The 20375-nt window shown below is 41.7% G+C and overlaps 1 pseudogene; it reads right to left on the bottom strand.

Moving 5' to 3' along the window:
- Nucleotides 1-2626: 2626 nt before the first annotated feature.
- LOC149120601 (heat shock protein HSP 90-alpha pseudogene) lies at nt 2627-3518 on the bottom strand (annotated as a pseudogene).
- Between the last annotated feature and the right edge of the window lie 16857 nt (nt 3519-20375).

Genomic DNA, 20375 nt, shown 5'->3' with positions numbered 1-20375 from the left:
GGCCTTCCACATGCATGGTAGGAGCCCAGTTACCTAAGCCATCACCTTGCCTCCCAGGGCCTGCATTACCAAGAAGCTGGAGCTGGTTACTGAGTGCAGGCCCTCTGGCAGGAGGCAGGTATCTTAACTGCTGGGCTGAACTTCCACTCATGCCTCCTAAGCTTCTGTCTCCAGGCCTTGCATCTACCTTGATCTCCAGACTCCTACATCCAAATGCCCCTCCAATTTCTGCTGGATGCCTTATTATCTCCAACTTAGCCTTAAAAGGGACTTGTGATTTTCCCTCCAATTCTACCTATTATCACTTCCCTCAACTCAGAAAATGCCACAGTCACCAAGTACGTTTCTCAAGGTAAAATCCTAGGAATCATATTTGATTTTTATCTCTTCATTCTCAACCAATCCCTCAGTTAAGTTCCAAAGACTTAGCCTGCAAAACACATTTCAGTTCCATCCATTTCTCCCTACCTTCAAATACCATTACCCTGCGTCTCCAGCCTCTCTCCTATGGATTGTGGTAAAATTCTACCTTCTGGTTCAATTTTGCTTGAGTAGGTAGTATACCTCTTCAAAAACCCAAGTAGGTACATTCCTTCTCCCCATTACCCCGTCCCACATATATGCTTCACAGGTGACCAACTCCTAACTTGGAGGACTGATCTTCTATAGTCTTTATACAAGCATAGACTATATTTTCCATTGTTTTTATGCATATGTTAGCATACAATACATTTTATTTTGCTCCTTCTTCCTTTCACTCAGCCATACACCTTTCCACATGGATACTTGGAGAGGGTTCTTATTCCTTTATTTGGTTGCTTAGTATTCCATTAAATGTCTGAAACAAAATTTATTTAACCAGTCATCTATTGTTTGACAACAGGGTTGTTTCCAATCTTTTGCTATCTCAAACATTGCAATAACCTTGTCTTTGGTGTCCTCATACATGCAATCATAACCACATTATAAATGGCCAGAAGTAAGACTGATGAATCAAAGTAAACATGCCAAACTACTTAACTGATTTCTGTTTTTTCTCTTGATCCCTATATTACATTTCCAAGGGCATCTATAGGAGTGTTTTAAAATGCATAAATCATATGAGGTAATTCCCCAGCTCAAAGCCCTCCAGTGCTTTTCCACTGCAAAGATGTGAGATATAGGACTCTAGTGTCCAGGGCCTGCTTGCTGTGGAAAACTCAGGCCCCACTCAGCAGGTATCAGCTCTTCGTTATGTTTCCAAACATGTTATACCAAACATCCCTGATTTTGTACTTGTGCATCTCTTAGGCACAATACTCAACAGGAACTCATGTTTTTCACCTCCTGTCTTCAGATCAGCTTATACTTCACCTCCTTAGTAAGGCTTCTATGATACTCTGCTGAAGCTCTCTACCCTGTCCCTCCCTGTTGGCATCTTTCCAGTTGTCATCACACTTTGTTTTCTTTATAATTCGTCCTCCCTCTATCCTCTGGTTCTACCACAGTAGAACCAGGCAACAAATGTTTGTTGAATGGATGGTTTTCAACATCCCAGTATATTAACTTCCAGAATCTTTCCGAAAATGTACTTTTTTTCACATAGGTTAGATGATATCATGTACATTCCCTTATATCTTGTTTTTGCCATTTAGTATTATATTTAAGAATTTCTCCAGGAAATTTAAGTAGTAACTTTGCCCTGCCATTTCCCAAAGATATTTTCTAATATATGCCTTGAACTTCCTGTGATCTTTTGCTGTGAGGTTTCTTTCCTTTACCTTCTTTCATATTTATGACCATGTTTCTGTGTTTCTGTGTGTAACACATCTTTAAGCATCTTTTGCAGGGCTGGACAAGTGGCAACAAATTCTTTCAATTTCTGTTTGCTATGAAAGGTCTTTATTTCACCTTCATTCACAAATGAGAGCTTTGCAGGAGATAATATTCTGGGCTGGCAGTTTTTCTTAGTACCTGGGCTATGTCTCGCCATTCCCTCCTAGCCTGTAGGGTTTCTGATGAGAAGTCAGCTGAGAGTCTGATTGGAGATCCTCTGAGAGTAATCTGACGTTTCTCTCTTGCACATTTTAGAATCTTTTATGTTTCACTGTGGTGAGTTTGATTACAACGTGTCGTGGCGAGGATCTCTTTTTGTCACGTTTACTAGGGGTTCTTTGAGCTTCCTGTACTAGGATGTCTCTGTCCTTCTCCAAACCTGGAAAGTTCTCTGCTAGTATCTCACTAAAAAGGCCTTCTAATCCTTTCTCTCTCTCCCTGCCTTCAGGAACTCCTAGAACCTGAATGTTGGTTTTTTTAATAGTATCCTGTAGATTCCCAACAATATTCTTTAGATTTCTAATTTCCTCTTCTTTTCTTTGGTTTGACTGTATACTTTCCTGTGCTCTGTCTTCTAAGTCCGATATTCTTTCTTCTGCTTCACCCATTCTGTTGTTTTTTTTTTTTCAACGCGTCTGTATTTGTCACAACCTTTTTTTTTTTTTTTTTTTTGTCACAACCTTTTAAAGCAAAAAACGACTTGGGCACTACAGTCCACCCACAAACCTCGGTGACTTTCCAACAATGTCACAACAGACCCAGGTAGGTTTGTAATTTTGTTCCCCTTAACAACACTTCTTTGGAAAACAAGCCTCGTGGAGAGTTCCTCTGTCAAGTTGGTTCAGGTTAGCCTATTTCTAGAGGATGAGCACATGCGGGGTCGGAAACTACAGGGGCACTAACAAGTACATCCTAGGAGATGAACTCAAGCCACTTAACACCAAGGCATAGCTCAGACCAGTTCAGTGACAAGATCTGGTCTCCTAAGGAATTCGCTGACAGCTACACACTGCAGACCACGACGCTGACGATGGGCTACACACACCTCACAGCAAGCGTCACCTCATCTGTCACAAGCCACGTGGGAGTACAAGCATCACTACTCTGCTTGTGCCTAACATCACAGTATCACTTAGAAGTAGAAGGAAATCTTATCTTCCCCTTAATTAGTTGTCATGCCATACAGATTTTTTTAAAATGGTAACAAAAATAAAGAAAAAAAATCCTTGAAAATATATTCTCAGAGGGAGTGAGGGTGCCCAGGTCGAGGGTCGCAAGGCTAGTCCACTTCCTCCATGCGGGAGGTGTCGTCGTCGCCTTCCAGGGGCGGCATCTCCTCCGTCACAGCTGCGGCCGTGTCATCAGCAGTGGGGTCGTCTTCATCAATGCCCAGGCCAAGCTTGATCATCCTGTAGATCCTGTTGGCGTGTGTCTGCGGGTCCTCCAGACTGAAGCCGGAGGAGAGCAGCGCGGTCTCGTAGAGCAGGATGATGAGGTCCTTCACGGACTTGTCGTTCTTGTCCGCCTCCGCCTTCTGCCTCAGGGTCTCGATGATGGAGTGGTCGGGGTTGACCTCTAGGTGCTTCTTCACAGCCACGTAGCCCATCGTGGAGTTGTCTCTCAGGGCCTGGGCTTTCATGATCCTCTCCATGTTGACCGTCCAGCCGTAGGTGCTTGTGACGATGCAGCACGGAGAGGTCACCCATCTGGTACTACACGTCTGCCTCTGGCGACGAGATGGTGTCCCTCAAGGACTACTGCACCAGGATGAAGGAGAACCAGAAACACATCTACAGCACAGGTGAGACCAAGGACCAGGTGGCAAACTCTGCCTTCATGGAGCACCTGCGGAAGCACAGCCTGGAGGTGATCTACATGATCGAGCCCATCGACAAGTACTGCATGCAGCAGCTGAAGGAGTTCGAGGGGAAGACGCTCGTGTCCGTCACCAAGGAGGGCTTGCAGCTGCCGGAAGACGAGGAGGAGGAGAAGAAGCAGGAGGAGAAAAAGATGAAGTTCGAAAACCTCTGCAAAATCACCCATTCTGTTTTTAAGGCTCTCTAATGTGTTTGTCATTTGATCTATTAGGTTCTTCATTTCATTTTGATTTCTCTTCACTATCACATTTTCCTGTTCTACTAGTTTCTGCGTTTCATTTTGATTCCTCCTTAAGATTTCATTTTCACGAGAGAGATTTTCTATCCTGTCCAGTAAGGATTTCTGTAGCTCAAGCATTTGTTTTTGAAAACTTCTAAATGTTTTTATCGTAAATTTTTTGAAATCTGTATCTTGCATTTCTTCCATCTCATCATCTTCATAATCTTGGCTTGGGGTGTCTTGTTCATTTGGGGGCGTCATAATGACTTCCTTGATCTTGTTTCCTCGGTTTCTGCGTTTGTTGCTTGGCACTGTGGAGATATTCTTTGGATTCTTCTTCCCTCGCTGTGGTGTTTTTTTCTTGTTATACTATGACTGTATTAAGTGGACTGTCTACTTTTGATGGAGCCTTAGAGGCTTGAGATGGGTGTGGCCACAGAGCTCTGTTTGGTTCCTCAGGGTTAAGCGTGTGCCAAGGTGACACCCCCAGGTTAGGCGTGGTAAATCTCTTTTTTTTTTTTTTTGATTCAGAAGGGACGTAATTAAAAATCTTTGCAACCTCCCTATTTTTATGAGTCCAGGACAATTTATCATTGGCAGATATTATAACAATTGTGATCACATATCTTGTTAGAGTTTTAGATTGTTTCCCTTTTTTATTATTTAACATAGTAATACACATTTAACCACAAATATTTGCTCAGAATTTTTGGTGTCCCCAAAAAGTACATTTGCTAGGTTTAAAAGGGTACTATTTAAACACTCCTGATCCTTTTATAAAATGACTTGTCAGAAAGATTGCCATCATGCATGTGCCTGTGTGTGTGTGTTCTGAGCAGTAAGTCACCCAGTCCTCAGCAGTTTCAATATTTTTTCAGTATTTACAAACTTAGCTTTATTCACTATGCCACGATCCTGGCCCCCAGTATTTACCAACTTTATTAGTAAAATGGTATTTTTAAAATTGCTGCCTCTTATAACTAATGAAGTTGGGTATTTTTAAAGGCTCACTTAGACTGACAAATGGCAGCTTTCTATTAACATCTATTTCCATAGGCCTGTGAAGAGTTTGGCTCTATTCAAGCTCAGGTCATGAAGCAAGCTGGCTGTGAAAGGTCTGAGGTGGAAAAAATTAGTGAACCCCTTTGTAGGATCACTACTTTCTGCTTTCTTTGCACCTAACTTTGGGTAAGATGAACCCCCCTCACAGAGCAATTTCCAGGAAGTGCACTGCACTCCGCTTGTCTTCTCCATAGGATGTGATGTCCGGAATCGTTGCCCCACCTTCCCAGAGTGAGGCATGTTTGAATCATTGATGAGTGTTTTGAAGGCTCCATCAAAAAGCTTCCACATAGAGGCTTTTCTTGTTTGCATTTTCCTGAACCACACTTCTGCTGAGAACCTACGATTAATTTTTGCTAATTTAATTTTACCTGTCCTCAAGGAATGAAATCCACGCATTTGTCAGTGCTCACAAAATAACATAACCTCTCTCTTCTATAGCTTTGGCTAACCTTTAAGCTAATCTTAAAATTTTCAATAACTGTCTTCCAAAACTTGGCATTTTATCCAATGATATCAAATTAGCATGTTATAAGGGCACTGCACAAATAGCCTACATTGATTCACAGATGACTTTAAAAATTCAGTGAGCCAAGAATCCCACATTATTGATTCATGCTAACAAAACGAGGAAGCAAGGCTAATCTTTACAACGCATGCTGGGCAGAATGACATTTACAAATGCAGACAGACAGAAACCAATTGGACATAATTCTTTAAGGATTAAACTGATGGCTGCAATTAGACATGAAAAGGTGAGTGGTTTCACTGCTGGGAATTGAGACTTAACCTCCAGGATCTAAGTCTAACTTGCCTTTGTCCTCGGTTAGGCATGGCATCCTTCTGTCTAACTGACTAGTCGGGGAGGCAGTTTCTCATGACTATTCAGACTAAATTGGTTTGTAAAGTACAACATGTTACTGCTATGCATGTATGTATATTTATTTATTTGAGAAGCAGAGCGACAGCCAGTCAGGAACTCCCATCCACCGATTCAGCCCTCAAATGTCTGCAATGGTCAGAGCAGGGCCAAATCAAGCCTAGAAGCTGAGAACTCAATTCAGGAATCCCACACTGCTGGAGGGACCTAAGTACCTGAACCATCATCAACCACCTCCCAAGGGTACACATTAGCAGGAAGCTGGAACAGGGAGCAGAAGTGGGACATGAACCAAGGCACTCTGATATGGGATGTTGATGTCCCACTGGGGTCTTAACTGCTGGGTCAAATGTCTGACCCTTTTTTGACTTTTTTCCTAACAAGTGCTCCAAAGACAGCCATACTTAGGACCCTCAGTTTGCTACCATCACTGCAAAAAAATCAGACAAAGGGAGCCGGTGCCCTGGCATAGCAGATAAAGCCACCACCTGCAGTGCTGGCATCCCATGTGGGCACCGGTTCGAGACCCAGCTGCTCCTCTTCCGACCCAGCTCTCTGCTATGTCCTGGGAAAGCAGTAGAAGATGGCCCAAGTCCTTAGGCCCCTGCACCCACGTGGGAGACCTGGAAGAAGCTCCTGACTCTTGGCTTCAGATTGGCACAGCTCCAGCCACTGCAGCCAATTGGGGAGTGAACCAGCCAATGGAAGACCTCTCTTTCTCAATCTGCCTCTCCTCCTCTATGTAACTCTGACTTTCAAGTAAAATAAACAAATCTTTAGAGAGAGAGACAGAGAGACAGAGAGACAGAGAATCAGACAAGCCTAGCAAAGAACCTGTGGGAACACAAGTTGGACATACCCCTTTGTATCTGATTCTTTCATGGAATTAGACATCATGAGTATCTGAAAGCTGGAGAACTCAGCATCTGACTTTTTTTTTCCTGTTTAAACAAACAGTTTTAACCCATAGCTTCCAGCCCTAAAGAAAAACACTGCCGTTTCTGAGCTGTTTCAAGGTGAGGCTGATAAACATCATCCAGAGAACAGAAAATCTGGCTGATAACCTTCGAGATAACTCTAGCTGCCTTAAAATTCATAATGATTGTGCTTATCAGCAAAGCAGAACAGTGATGGAGTGAGAGGTGTTTTATAGCTGTGGAGAGCAATGGAGAGTACCTGTGTTTAGAAATCAAATTCTGTCCCTGTCACTTATTTAGAAGAGTGCTTCAAAAGGTTTGTAGGAAATGGAATTGAATAAGTCTGCTTTGGTGCAAAAAGAAATTGAAGCCCGTGCACAGTTTTGTTTTGTTTTTGTGTGTGTGTGTGTGTGTGTGTGTAACACATATTTCCATGAACTTCTTGAAGACCCCCACTAGTTGTGCAGGATCAATACATGACATCCTGTCCTACTTTTCCCAGCCAACCTATACCCAGCAAGGTTGCTTTGAGACTGTTAGGATGGCTCAGGGATTTTTCGCTGAAAAAGACTAAACACAATCATCCAAGTCTGCATTTCACATTTTATTGTTTCTTGGCTCTCACTCTCCCTCTGCCACCCCTCACTCCACAATGTCCTAGACTTTCTCTACTCTCTACTACACACTCAAATTTTTTGGCAACCAGGAAAAATATACCCAAGGCAAAATTCCCAGAAAGATAATTTCAGAGACAAAGAATTCATATAATAGTTAAGACTCCTTGCTGAAAGTAAGCAAAACCAACACAAATTATCCCATGTAGTGGAGGTAAAATATTGATCACACAGAACACCAACACTGTCCAAAGAACATAAAATCTCCTTCACGGGCTCAAACTCAGAACTGTTGGAAAATTCATAATCATTCAGGTTAACAGAGATACAAGTAACAGGTGGCACACTGACTATTCCAACATTATAGTAGCAGAGCAGTGTATAGAATAATGAGAGTTTCAAGCTAATTTTTGAAAAAAAATTGTATTTTTTTTATTTGTAAGGCAGAGACAAAGCATTCCACGTGAGAGGGAGCCCTCAGGGTTCAATTAGCACTCCTGTTCTCTAGGCCAATCAGAAAGCATCACAACTTTCCACACAGTTTTGAAGGGGCTGACTCCCAGACAAAACAAGAGGCTGTGACTGGCAGATAAGAAAGCAGGTGCGTCAGAAGCCAAGCACAGTTGTTCACCATGTTGGCTGAACTGAAAATCAATAGCAACATCATCTATTTCAGCGATTCTTAACCCTGGCTGCGAATTAAAATCACCTGGGGAGCTTATTAAAAAAGAATGTCTGGGCTCCAAACCCAGAAAGGTTAAATCAGACACTATGAGTGTAGGAAATAGACATTGGTCTTTTTTTTTTTTTTAAAGCATCCAGCTGATTCCAACATTCAATCAGGTTTAAGAACCCTGACCGTATAGACTTGTGTGCACGGAGACCCTACACACAGATTGCACAGCCAAATGGGATACTCAGGTGTGAGTTTTTTTTCTTTTGAAAGCTCTTATACAGAAATGAAATCAGAATTCCCATGTAAGAAGAAAAAAAAAAAGACTACAAATTGGAAAGAGACAGGAAATCTTGTCCATGTTGCTACTTCTCAATAATTGCAAACCCTCAGAGTTTTAAAAATTTCTGGCTATCATTGAGTGGTGGCTTCCACTCAAATAGGAATTAGGGCCAGGTGTTTAGCAGTTAAGATAATGTTTAAGACATCCACATATCACATAGAGGAGCCTAGGTGTGATACTTGGCTCCAGCTTCTGACACCAGCTTCCTACTAACACAGATAATGAGAGGAAGCCATGATGGCTCAAGTCATTGGATTCCTGCCACCTAAATAGGAGGTCTGGTTTGAACTCCTGGCTCCTAACTTCAGCACCCATGGCTGTTAAAGGCATTATGGAGTAAACCACCGGGTACAAATTAAGTCTTCCCCTCCCCTCTTAACCCTCTCAAACTTTAAAAATTTGAATCAGATCCAGGGCAGTCTGATGTTGTCTAGTTTCTTCTTGCATATTTATAGACTGTCAAGTCAGGACGTTAATGGAGAATTAAGAGTCCAGCTTTGTTTTTATTCGCTCTGATTCCAGAAGCCCTATCTTTATCGACACTTCAAATAGTTCGCAGGGTGGTAGGCACCTGCTGCACCAGTTAGGCTGCCCCTTAGGATGCAGCCATCTCAGAGTGCTCAGGTTCAGGTTCCAGCTCTACTCCTCTTCCATCTCATTGCTAACGTGCGCCCTGGAGGGAGAAGTGATAGCTCAAATACTTTGGTCCCTGCCATCCACTTAGGATACCAGATTGAGTTCCTGGCTCCATGGCTTTGGCCTGGCCCAGCCCTGGCTGCTGCAGGCATTTGCAGAGTGAACCAGCAGATCTCTTTGTGCTGTTTTCTGTCTTTGTCTTTCTGCTCCTTCAAATAAATAAAATCAGACAATTAAAGTTTTTTTTTAATTCAGGGAAACCTTTTATGTAAAATAATCTTGAAATGCATACATAGAAAAGCTTTCAAAAATTTTTTGGAAAACCGATATTAGACAAAACAATGCATTGATTTCAGAATTCTTTTGTGCCAACAATCGATCAATATGCCTCAAAGTACTGCAGGTTACTGAGCACCAAAGTCTCACAAATTAGTTAGAAAGGTAGAGATTGAGGCAGTTGTACTCCTCACTGTTTCAATATTAGGCCATGGATAGTGAAATTTGGTGGCTGGGTAGCAAAACTGATAAATCTGAGAAACAAAATGATAGAAGCAAACCCAAACAAATGTATTTGGGCATTAAATGTAAATCTTTTAAGCTTTTAAGCTCCCCAATTGAGAGTCACAGACTTTGGGATTGGATCAAAAAATAAAATCCCACCTTATGCTGTGTTAGCTAGGCCTAAAACAAAATTAAATATTTGGGGTAAATGCAAAAGAATGGGCAAACAGGTACAGTCTGATAGAAACAGAATTTTATTCACCCAGGGGCTGAACCTGAATGTCAGGCACTACAGAATTCAAGTGAATTCGCTTAAAATAGAACAGGGTTCTGTTTGTTAGTAAATATGTAATCCATGGGCAGATACACAGTCAATAATGTCTATTTGTTAATATTGTTAAATACCTAAAGTTGCTAGCAATGCCAGAGGCAAATGGAGAAAGACATTGGCGGCATAAGATCTGTACTTCCACAGTTTTTACAAAGTAGACTAAAGTAAGAAAGAACATAAAGGGTCTGCATCATATAATCCACACTGCTTGAGCAGGTTATACACTGAACATAACAACACTTTAATTAATGGAATTTTCAAAATGTTTAGTATCCTGTTGTAGGGCACACACACTCAAAACAACAAAACCCAGCAAGTAGTAGATAAGGTCATATTCTCTGGACATCTAGAAAAAATTTAAATCAGAATAGTATACAGAAAATATAAAACACTATTCTTTTGGTATATATAATTAAGAAAATATTCTTTAAAATCTAAATTAAAAAATTACCAAAAAAAAAGCCTTTACAATCAAAATCACTCCCCTAAATAACATGACAAATAGAAAATTTAAATTCTGGCTATATATTTAATTATCTCAGGAAACACAATATACAGAAACAATCCAAGATTTCAGCCTTAAATTTTATTAGCAAACAGGAAAGAATGGAAATAAACTGGAAAATGCATGAATGGGTTTTGTTTCAAAGGCAGCAAGTGACAACTAAGAGAACGAAAGAGGAATGAAGGCAGATGGAAAAAATAGCTCCATAGCTTAGACAGGTGAATGAACAACCTCTATAGTTCATGTGGAAATGGAAATGCTATTTTCTCTGCAAACAATATTGAAAGTTAGAAATTAGAAAAACAGATATTTTCCGAGCACATAGTTTGTGCCTAGTGGTTAAGTATGTTTTTTAAAATAATACAGAAACATATTATTATTATACCCATTTTACAGATGAAGTTGAGGAAGAAAGTAGGACTAAGATCACCGAAGAGTCAAGTAGTAGAGGTGGGAATAACATATTATCATCACAGTCTACAACTTAAGCTCCTAAACCAAAGCTTCATTACAGACTCCCAATATGAAATAGAAATAAGAAGATAAAAGGTCCCATATTAATCAATAAGATATGACAACATATCATAAAGCTATAATCATCTGCTAAATAAATTTGAAAATCTGAATCATAGTAGTTTTCTAAGAACATCTGAATTACAAAAATAGACTTAATGGGAACCTGAGTATATCAATCAACTGAGAAAAAATTGAATGTCACATAAATTTAATCTCTGAAGAAGATACTAGGCCAAAATTATTCTAAAAGGTGTTAATTACTTTAACATTTGAAAAGTATATAACTCCCATGCTTTCTAACTATTTAGGGAAAAATAAAGGGAAAACTGTGTGTCCTGGTTTCCTTAATGAGGTTAGCATGAGCTTGCCTCTAAGACCCACTAATAACAACCATAGAAGGGGAAACTACAATCCAGTCTTACTGATAGAGATATAAACATGCTTAATAAAACACCAGTAAACCTAATTCTGCTATGCTTAAGGGAATAATTCATCATGACTAAATAGATTTTATTCTAGGAAACCAAGTATGATTTAATAGTGACAGTCATTTAATATTCAGAAATCTATTAATATAAATTATCACATCATTGGGTCAAAGCAGGAAGACCATAATCGAATGTCAGAAGGGTTTTGACAAAATTGAATACCCACCTTTGATTTAGTTTCATAGAAGCAGAAATCTTGGAGTAGAGGGATACTTTGTTAACACTGTAGAAAATAACTACCAAAGTACAAAATAGCAGAAGTACTCCTATTAATGTTCTAAACAAAACAAGGGTTCACACTGCTGAACAGTTTTATGAGATTTCTTTGCAGAGTTTGTGGAGGGGCTGGCACTGTGGCGCAGTGGGTTAAAGCCCTGGCCTGAAGCACTGGCATCCCCTATGGGCACCGGTTCTAGTCCTGGCTACTCCTCTTCTGATCCAGCTCTCTGCTATGGTCTGGGAAAGCAGTAGAGGATGGCCCAAGTCCTTGGACCCCTGCACCAATGTGGGAGACCCAGCAGAGGTTCCTGGCTCCTGGCTTCAGATCGGCACAGCTCCAGCCATTGCGACCATCTGGGGAGCGAACCATTGGGTGGAAGACCTCTCTCTCTCTCTCTCTGTAACTATCTTTTAAATAAATAAAATAAATCTTTTTTTTTAACTTTTATTTAATGAATATAAATTTCCAAAGTACAAAATCTTTTTAAAAAAGTTTGTGGAAAAGAGAATTCAAAGTTTATTTCAGTGCAAAAAAATTGCAAAATTCAAGATATTTTTGTAGCTTCTGTGGACACATAAATTTCAAAATCTTTTGCACCAGTGTAAGTTCTTCTCTTAATTCCACTTTCCATGACTTTCTGAAATGTCTTCATAGATGCTGATGGAGACCAACTAGTTTAAAGCTAGCTTGGAAGCACAGGCATTGGGTCCCAGCCATACCACTCAGAAGTAGCCAAGTACCGATTTGGTCTCCTCTATTAAGAAGGGTGATGACACCCCATACATGACAGTGAGGATTCATAGTAGACACGGAGAGGGCCCTTAGCATGGTGCTTGACACAGCTCAAACGCTGAATTCAACACTGTTCTTAAGATCAGCTGCAAACAATATGAATGCAGACCTAGAAAATTCAGCAAAGCCAATGGAAAATAAAAAGTATCTCCAGGTCACACTCCCTTCCATGTGTTCCTTTAACTGGAGCATCCTGTTTGCAGCACTTCTAACAGCAATTTCATATTTTTATGGAACTATGGGATCAATGCCCATTTGTCCCTCAAGCCTTAAGTTCTCAGGGCATGCTCTATGGTTGTTAATATCTACATGTAATTTCCACTTTTATAAATTTTATATTTTATTTTTATTTGAAAGGCAGAGAGACAGAGACTGAACCAGCTTCCATCCTCTGATTTACCCTCCAGATGTCTGCAATGGCAGGGGTTGGGCCAGGCTGAAGCAAAGAGCTGAGAACTCAGTACAGTTCTGCAACATGGGTGACAGGGGCCTAAGCACTTCATCTATCACCTGCTACTCCCTAGAGTGTGCACTGTAATCAGAAGTAGAGTTGCAACTTGATCCCAGGCACTCTGATACGGATGTAGGTATCCCAAGAGGTGTCTTAACTGCTGCATTGAATACCTATCCCTTACCACTTTCAAATGCATATTAATCAGTATATAGCCTTATAATCCTTGTTTTTAAAAGTACACATTGATGTGTGTGGAGATAAAGAAATAAAAATAAACCTATTGACATATTAATAATTATACTGGAATTTTGAATTTAAATTTTTCTTTTTAATATTCAGTAATACTTTTAAATTTTAATGTAATCCAATACCCTTTCTCCTTTAAATGTACATGGGGATTTATCAAGTAGACTTCCAAAAAAGCTGAAATATGTAATTTTTTCCTTACCCATCCATTGACAGATGTGAGTGGGCAGTCATTGATGTTAACTACATATGAGAGGGCCTCAAAAAGTTCATAAAAAACACTTATTATGAAAGCACTATGCATAAATTTTAATTTTTTTGCATTAAAATAACTGTTTAAAATTCTAGTTTCCATGAATTTTTGAAGTATTCTCATATGAATGTATGTATTCTATAGAAATATCTTCTTTCAGGATATTACCCTTCCTAGCCAATAAACTATCATTCATATAAAAAAGTCAAAGGATTAAATAAAGAATCAACGAAGATAAAAACTACAGAAATATTTTAATCTTTCAAATGTAAGAAGTCTGTATTTTAGCTCCCACAGACTCACACCTAGCATCCCTTCACTTGTGCATACACACAATGCCACCAACTGGGCACCAAATTCGCATTGATACTGCTATGTAGCTCAGCTCTGTGCTAGCTGCTCCAAGGCCTTAGCCCCTGCCCTGGATGGATACAATGGCCACCAAACCAGCATACTGAAAAAGCAAATCAACAGCACACAGTGGAATGAGAACACTGACAAACACGTGCTAGATGGCAGCTTTACACGTTTTCTGAGCAACCCCTTCCTACCCATCCCAGCTTGCCTGCAGGACTCCTGGTGGTGTTATGAACCCAACCACTTGCTATTTCCATTGCAGCACCACGAATAGAGGAAACTAAAGGCACTCCTTGCACTAACAGAACACATCCAAATACCTTAATGGAGCTCCGCTCTCTTGCCATCCACCCCCTTCCACCTGGCATACGGCCCTCTGGTCTCCAACTGGAGCCTGGACACACACTGAGCCTTTACAGAACACCCCTCTTCCATCGCGGGCAATCGATTCTGCTTTCTTTCTACCTCCCAAAGGAAATCTTCGCTGACATGCCTCGCTTGAGTCAGGTGTCCATCCTCTGTTCTCCAGTCTCCCATGATCCTTTGATTATTGCTCATCACCCTCTATTCTACTTTGTCTGCTCTGACTGACCTACCACGGAAGTTCTTAGGGATTGTGCTGTATGGGTCTCTGTAAGCCCAGTTCCCAACTTGGTGACTGAACACACTCTGTTAATCCACATCACTTCCAATGAATGAGGAGTGAAGAAAAGAAATTCACCCGTCAACACCTTTACAGCCTTGTCCTGCTCAAGCTGCTCCGTGCACCTGGGATGCCCTTTCCTCAAATAATTTAACTAAGTTCTCTAAGTTCAAGTTCTAACCCCTTCCTTAAAGGTCTAGAAGAATGTCCTCCTCTCCATGAAGTCTCCCCTGACCTGTCAGTTGGCACGATTCTCTTCCAATTCCTATTGTCATTTACCAGGATTTCCCACTCCATTTGCCATGGCTGGAATATGAATTGGCTCCCAAACTCATACAGATGGTTAAACCTCAAAGTCTTCAGGTAATGGCACTAAGAGGGTGGAAACTTAACCCACTTATGGTGCTTCAGAGGTGAGCTTCCTGTGAGGTCCTTAGGTCATGGAGGGGAAAGTACTCTAAGATAATTCTTGTGACAGGGTTGTTTATAAAAACCTGGCTGGATTCAATCACTCGCTCTGCTTCCTGGCTCCCAATGTGATCTTTCCTCCACACATGCTCTCTTCATTGCCATATGTCACCCTCACAAAAGGCCAAATCAATGCCACCCTTTAACCTACAAAACCGTGAGCTAAATACACCTCTTCTCGTTCTAATTTCGTTATCTGAGGTATTTCATCGTAGTAATGAAAAGCTAATACACCACTCTATCCGTACCTAGGGTTAATTATGGGAATATTTTATATCCCCTTCCCTGTTAATTAACACTATGTGTCTCCTCTGTTCAGGCCCCTCCCAGCATCCCCACCCTGCACATATAATCAATAGAGAGCAGGTAAGTGGGTACACAGAGAACAACTGGCCTGGAGATGCTATCCCCATGTTGCCTCTCCCATGGCGGCTGGATTTGGCAGATTTGAACAGAAAGGCAAGTGGCAAAAATGAGTTTTGGGATTTTTATCCAGAGATCAAATATTCCCATCACTATTTTCTGTTATGGGATGTCTTGTAACTAGGCCTAGCAGGAAATGTGTATGATTTACTGACAGCATCTGAATGAACTTCAAGCGTCAGAAGAAACATGAGACTGTCATCGGCAGAGGGGGGCATGATTGATGGAACTGTTTCTGAAGACGCATTCTCCCAGGAGAGGGATGTGATGACGTCTGTGTACCTTGTCTCATCAAATCACACCTCTGAAGACAGAGAAGAGGTGGTGGACACAGGTGAGTGGCTGGCTGTCCTTGCTGTCCTCCAACTTTTGGTCTCCCAGGCATGCTATTTTCCTCCTGCCTGGGCTGGATTGTGGCGGCTCCTGCAGCAGTAAGGGGAGTTATTTTGGGGAGACAGTTGATACTTGGCGAGTCCTCCTACAGATTAGCAATAGCTGCTTGAAATGTTAAATGCCTCCCAGATGGAGATACTTAGCATTTGTAGGAGGAATAATTTGGAGGAGAAAAAGGCATTTGTCTTTTTGGCATCCTGTGGATTCCGTTAGAGAAGATGGAGAACACTATGAATCTTGCCATCCACATGTCAGTGTTTTCTTAGAATTTTCCAAGTCCCTGGTGACCGTGCTGCTGCTTCCACTAGGGCCATCAAGCTCCGGATGTGCCATGGTTCCAAGGAAAAAATGAGTGGGTTTCAAACTCAGAGGTCAGAGAGTTTTAAGAGTTCTCAGAAACCATCAGGGCTCAGCCTCCGGTCTGCCATTGGCAAGTGCTTCAATCATGTAGACCAGATGGTTTTACTGTTGGGTGTGATCTTTTATATGCAGGAAAGCTTAAGAATCATAGTACAGTCTCACAGAGAGAACCAGATATTGAGACACACGAGTTCTGGCCTGATTCTGCCATCTTCATGTCCAAGAGAAAACCACTTTGTCTCAAAGAATTGCATTACCTTTAAATCTCTCTCTCAAGAACAGTGCCAGGATCATGAGACATGAAGACATGAACATGTGTGGTGTGGGGATACATGCAGCTGTCCTCAGATTTCCAGGTGCTGGGAGGGCACTGAACTGTTTATCATGCTGCACAATTCACAGCTCTATCACAGAAAAGACTTAATCAAGGACCCTCTTAGCTCATTCAGTTTCTGAACATCTATGTCCTAGCAATAAGCCTCAACAATTAGTACTAACAGTTAAGTACTTGCCTTTAGCACTAGATTGAAATAAGCCTGATAGAAAGCTAAGTAACTACTCTCAAAAGTTGAAACTGGGTGATTATGACTTAAGTGTTCTCACACCACACCAAGATGTATGGAGACAAGTTTCCCTCTTAATCTCCTATGACTAGTCCTCCATTCTCCAGGAATCCTCTCCTTCCCTTGGCAGGTGAATGAATGGGAGGAAGAGAGATACATTTAGCCCCATTTAGCTTAGTCCTCTTCAGTAATGTAAACAATGTCTATGGGAAACTCACGCTCTCTTGGATAAAAGTCTTTCCAATTTCCCCTCTCTCCTCCCAATTACTCCTGAGACAGGTTCTGGGTATTGAAAGAGGATCTTGGGTTCTTGGGTATGTCTGACACCCATCACAGAAATGCAGTATGACCAACTAGTCACCTTATTTGACAGGAATACTCTGGACTGCTGAACTCAGACTGTTCTGTGTGAAAACCCAGGTTCTGACCTGGCCTCACGTTGGCTGCTGCCGGCACTGGATACATCTGATTCAAGGATGGCTCTGCTACGGGAATCCCGTACTATCGCCATAAACAGCGTGATCACTTGCCTCCTCTTGGTTACCCCTCATCTCCCAGGTAGACTTCAAGCTACATTTCTCTTCTTCCATCCTGAGGCAGAAGAAAATTCCCTGGTCCATTCTACAACACAGGATATGCAGGAATCACCTGGAAATCTGCAGCTTCTCTCACTCCCCCTCCCTGCTCCCTCCCCTCCAATCTACTGCACCACTGTCACTTGATTGGACGTCTTGACGTTGGTGTAGAGGCACCTTGGCAGGCATCTATTCTCCAAATCCCAACCTATGTCCTATGTGAGGATCCATGTGTTTCCCAACAAACCCTTTTCCTCGGCTCCATCAATTCTGAGCCAGGAAAAAACCTGAGATTTCCTACTTCTTCCTGTTGTGTGATGATTTCACCTATATTGTATCCTCCTCTTTTTGGAGGTAATTTTTTCTACTGAGCAAAAAGTAGAATGCCTGCCTGGGAATCTACTACTTGTGGCATAAGATGCAAACAAATAAGTTACATTTTTAAATGTTCATTACTAAATCACTTCCACAATTGATGAAAGTTATGTGCTTAACTTAGGGCTATTTGCTGTTCTTTCTGTGAGCCTTCCAACTCTAAATAACTGGAGCTCACACGAATTAAACGCAGTCACTTAAGCTACCCCATGGAGAGATAGCTGCACAGTATAAAGAAATTTCTAAGAGTAAATAGTCTTCAATGAAAAGAAGCAGAATCTGCACTGGCCTGGATAAAGTGTTTTCCTCCAAAAGGAGACAACAAAAGCCTCTCATATTTGGATTACCAAATCTCAGGAACAGCATTTGAGCAACTAAACCTAAAGAAGTCATAGTGTATCTTCCTCAACATCTTTCTTGTCGGCGCCGCTGTAGCTCACTAGGCTAATCCTCCGCCTAGCAGCACCGGCACACCAGGTTCTAGTCCCGGTCGGGGCACCGGATTCTGTCCCGGTTGCCCCTCTTCCAGGCCAGCTCTCTGCTGTGGCCAGGAAGTGCAGTGGAGGATGGCCCAAGTGCTTGGGCCCTGCCCTGCACCTGCATGGGAGACCAGGAGAAGCACCTGGCTCCTGGCTTTGGATCAGCACGGTGCGCAGGCTACAGCACGCCGGCCCCAGCGGCCATTGGGGGGGTGAACCAACGGAAAAGGAAGACCTTTCTCTGTCTCTCTCTCTCACTGTCCACTCTGCCTGTCAAAAAAAAATCTTTCTTTATCCTTCTCTATTGATCAACATCTAGAGTTAATATCTTACAAATGTCTTTAATGGTGGCACCAGAAACAAAAGTTTGGCATTTCTTACAAGTGCCCAAACGATGAAAAATCCTGTTATAGTTGAAACAACAACCCTTAAAAGGACATCATAGACTTGGATTTCCACCACTGAGCCAATCTTATTTCAAGAAAAGATTAAAAAAAAATCACTGAAATAATTCCTCAGAACTCCCCAGTTCCCAATGCAGTCAGACAACAAGAATATATTTTAAGACTACAAGTTTTCATTTCTTGCTATTCTGTGGCAGTCTTTAAGGGCTGTCAGATTGACTTTCAACACTAACAGTCTTAGTCACGATGGAGAACATGTCTAGAATCATGCTGTTAATTAACAGACACACCTCAGGGCCTCGGGTCCCACTTCCTTAACAAGAGACTTGCAGTTTCTACTGAACACCTGGCTCACTCTAACTGACCTCATTGGATGCTCATAATAGGAATTTCACCTGTCAGAGGCTCATTTTCTTTCACTGATTTTTACGTAGCAGGAAAGGAACAACACATATGGAATATGAAGTTTTAAGTGAGGTGATTGAGGGTTCAAATCCAGCTCTTTGTTTGACTTGCTACATTTTATAGGGTCAATCTCCTAAAAATTCTGAACTACAGTTTACTCATCTGCTCAATGGGAATATTTCTTCCTCATAATAATACTGTTTCAAAATTAAGCACTATATCTTCCAAAGTAGTATGTCCTCAGATTTTTTTCTAAACAAAAACAGTGTTCAAAGTCTTTTCATAAAAAACAGTTGCTACCCTCATCATCCTTGAATCCTACCACCTGAGTCTGTTCTCAACTCGTTTTGCTAATTCTTTTAGTATTCCAGATTTAAATACTGAAGATTTATCCTGTTTCTCCATTCTTAGACTCCCTCGTCATCTTTTTCCAGATTGTCTGTTTGGTTCTGTCTCTTCCGTGTTGGAGTTTTCCTGCACTGAGTGGCAGTCAGCTTGGAGAGCAGGGCTCTTGGAAGCCTTCTGTCAGCCCCATGAACATGAGAACAGAGCTGCTGACTGATGGGATTCCCTGTAGGGCGATGAGGTAGTGAGTCAGCCTGTTCCTTTTGAAAGGACCGTATTTCACAACTCTGATGTCTTTTCTCACGGACCTGTCAGTTCCTCCAGATAAAAATCGCCCAAGCATTTGGCTGAGAAGAGAGGGCAGCGGAAAGGTCCGAGGGTTTATCCATTGCTCTTCACACTGTCTGCCATCCAGGTTGCACCCAGACTGCTGAGCCTTCCTTGGTTATTACTCACAGTAGTAATAATTACTCACCCTCCTCTGTGTGGCGAAAAAGTAGTGGACCATGTCAGGTGGGGGTGGGGACAGAGAAGCCACGGAGAGCCACGGCTCTGTGCAGTTTCAGATGAGATCAGGCATGTTCAGGGTGGTAGGGTCACAGGCTGTGCAGTTTCTATGTCTCACTCATTCCTATCTCCCATACACCCCATGCCTTAATGTGCCTGGAATGTAACTGTCTCGTCTCTGCGGTGTCACCTACTACCTCTATTCCTCCCCCTCCCCTGCTCTGTACTTCTTTCATTTCTTCATTCATGTTTGTTACCTTTTCAGTGAAATTTAATGAGAGGAAAAAAGATAAACTCACGTGGCTTTCTGCTTTTCCCCCTTGCTTTATGAATAGAAATTCTGTTAGAAGACCTACCTGACACACAGGATGTGGAGTCCCTTGCTAAACACCTGACACAGACTGAAATGCTCAGCACCAGCTATTCCTGACCATGCCTCCCAGCATCCCCTCGGACACTCCCTGACATCCCCAAAGGAGAGTGTCACTGAGAGTTGTGGAATTTTTAGGCAATTCCTTGAGCCCATGGTGCATCCAGAGTGGGGTGGGGGTGAGCATCTGAAACGCTCCATTTCTCCAGGTCAGCCATTCAACCAGAGTTAACTCTGTTACCTTAATACTCAAGACAACTTCATTAGGCAGGTATTTATATTATTATTAATATATTATCATTCTCATGCTGTTAGTATCTATGCATGACTATGAATGGCCTCCAGTGGGTTCTTTTTGGGAGGAA

The sequence above is a fragment of the Oryctolagus cuniculus genome, chromosome 19, assembly GCF_051225735.1.
Source record: "Oryctolagus cuniculus isolate XC-2025 breed Fujian yellow rabbit chromosome 19, ASM5122573v1, whole genome shotgun sequence".
Lineage (NCBI taxonomy): Eukaryota > Metazoa > Chordata > Mammalia > Lagomorpha > Leporidae > Oryctolagus > Oryctolagus cuniculus.
Note: the sequence above shows the minus strand (reverse complement) of the source record. Positions and strands in the feature narration are given on the sequence as shown.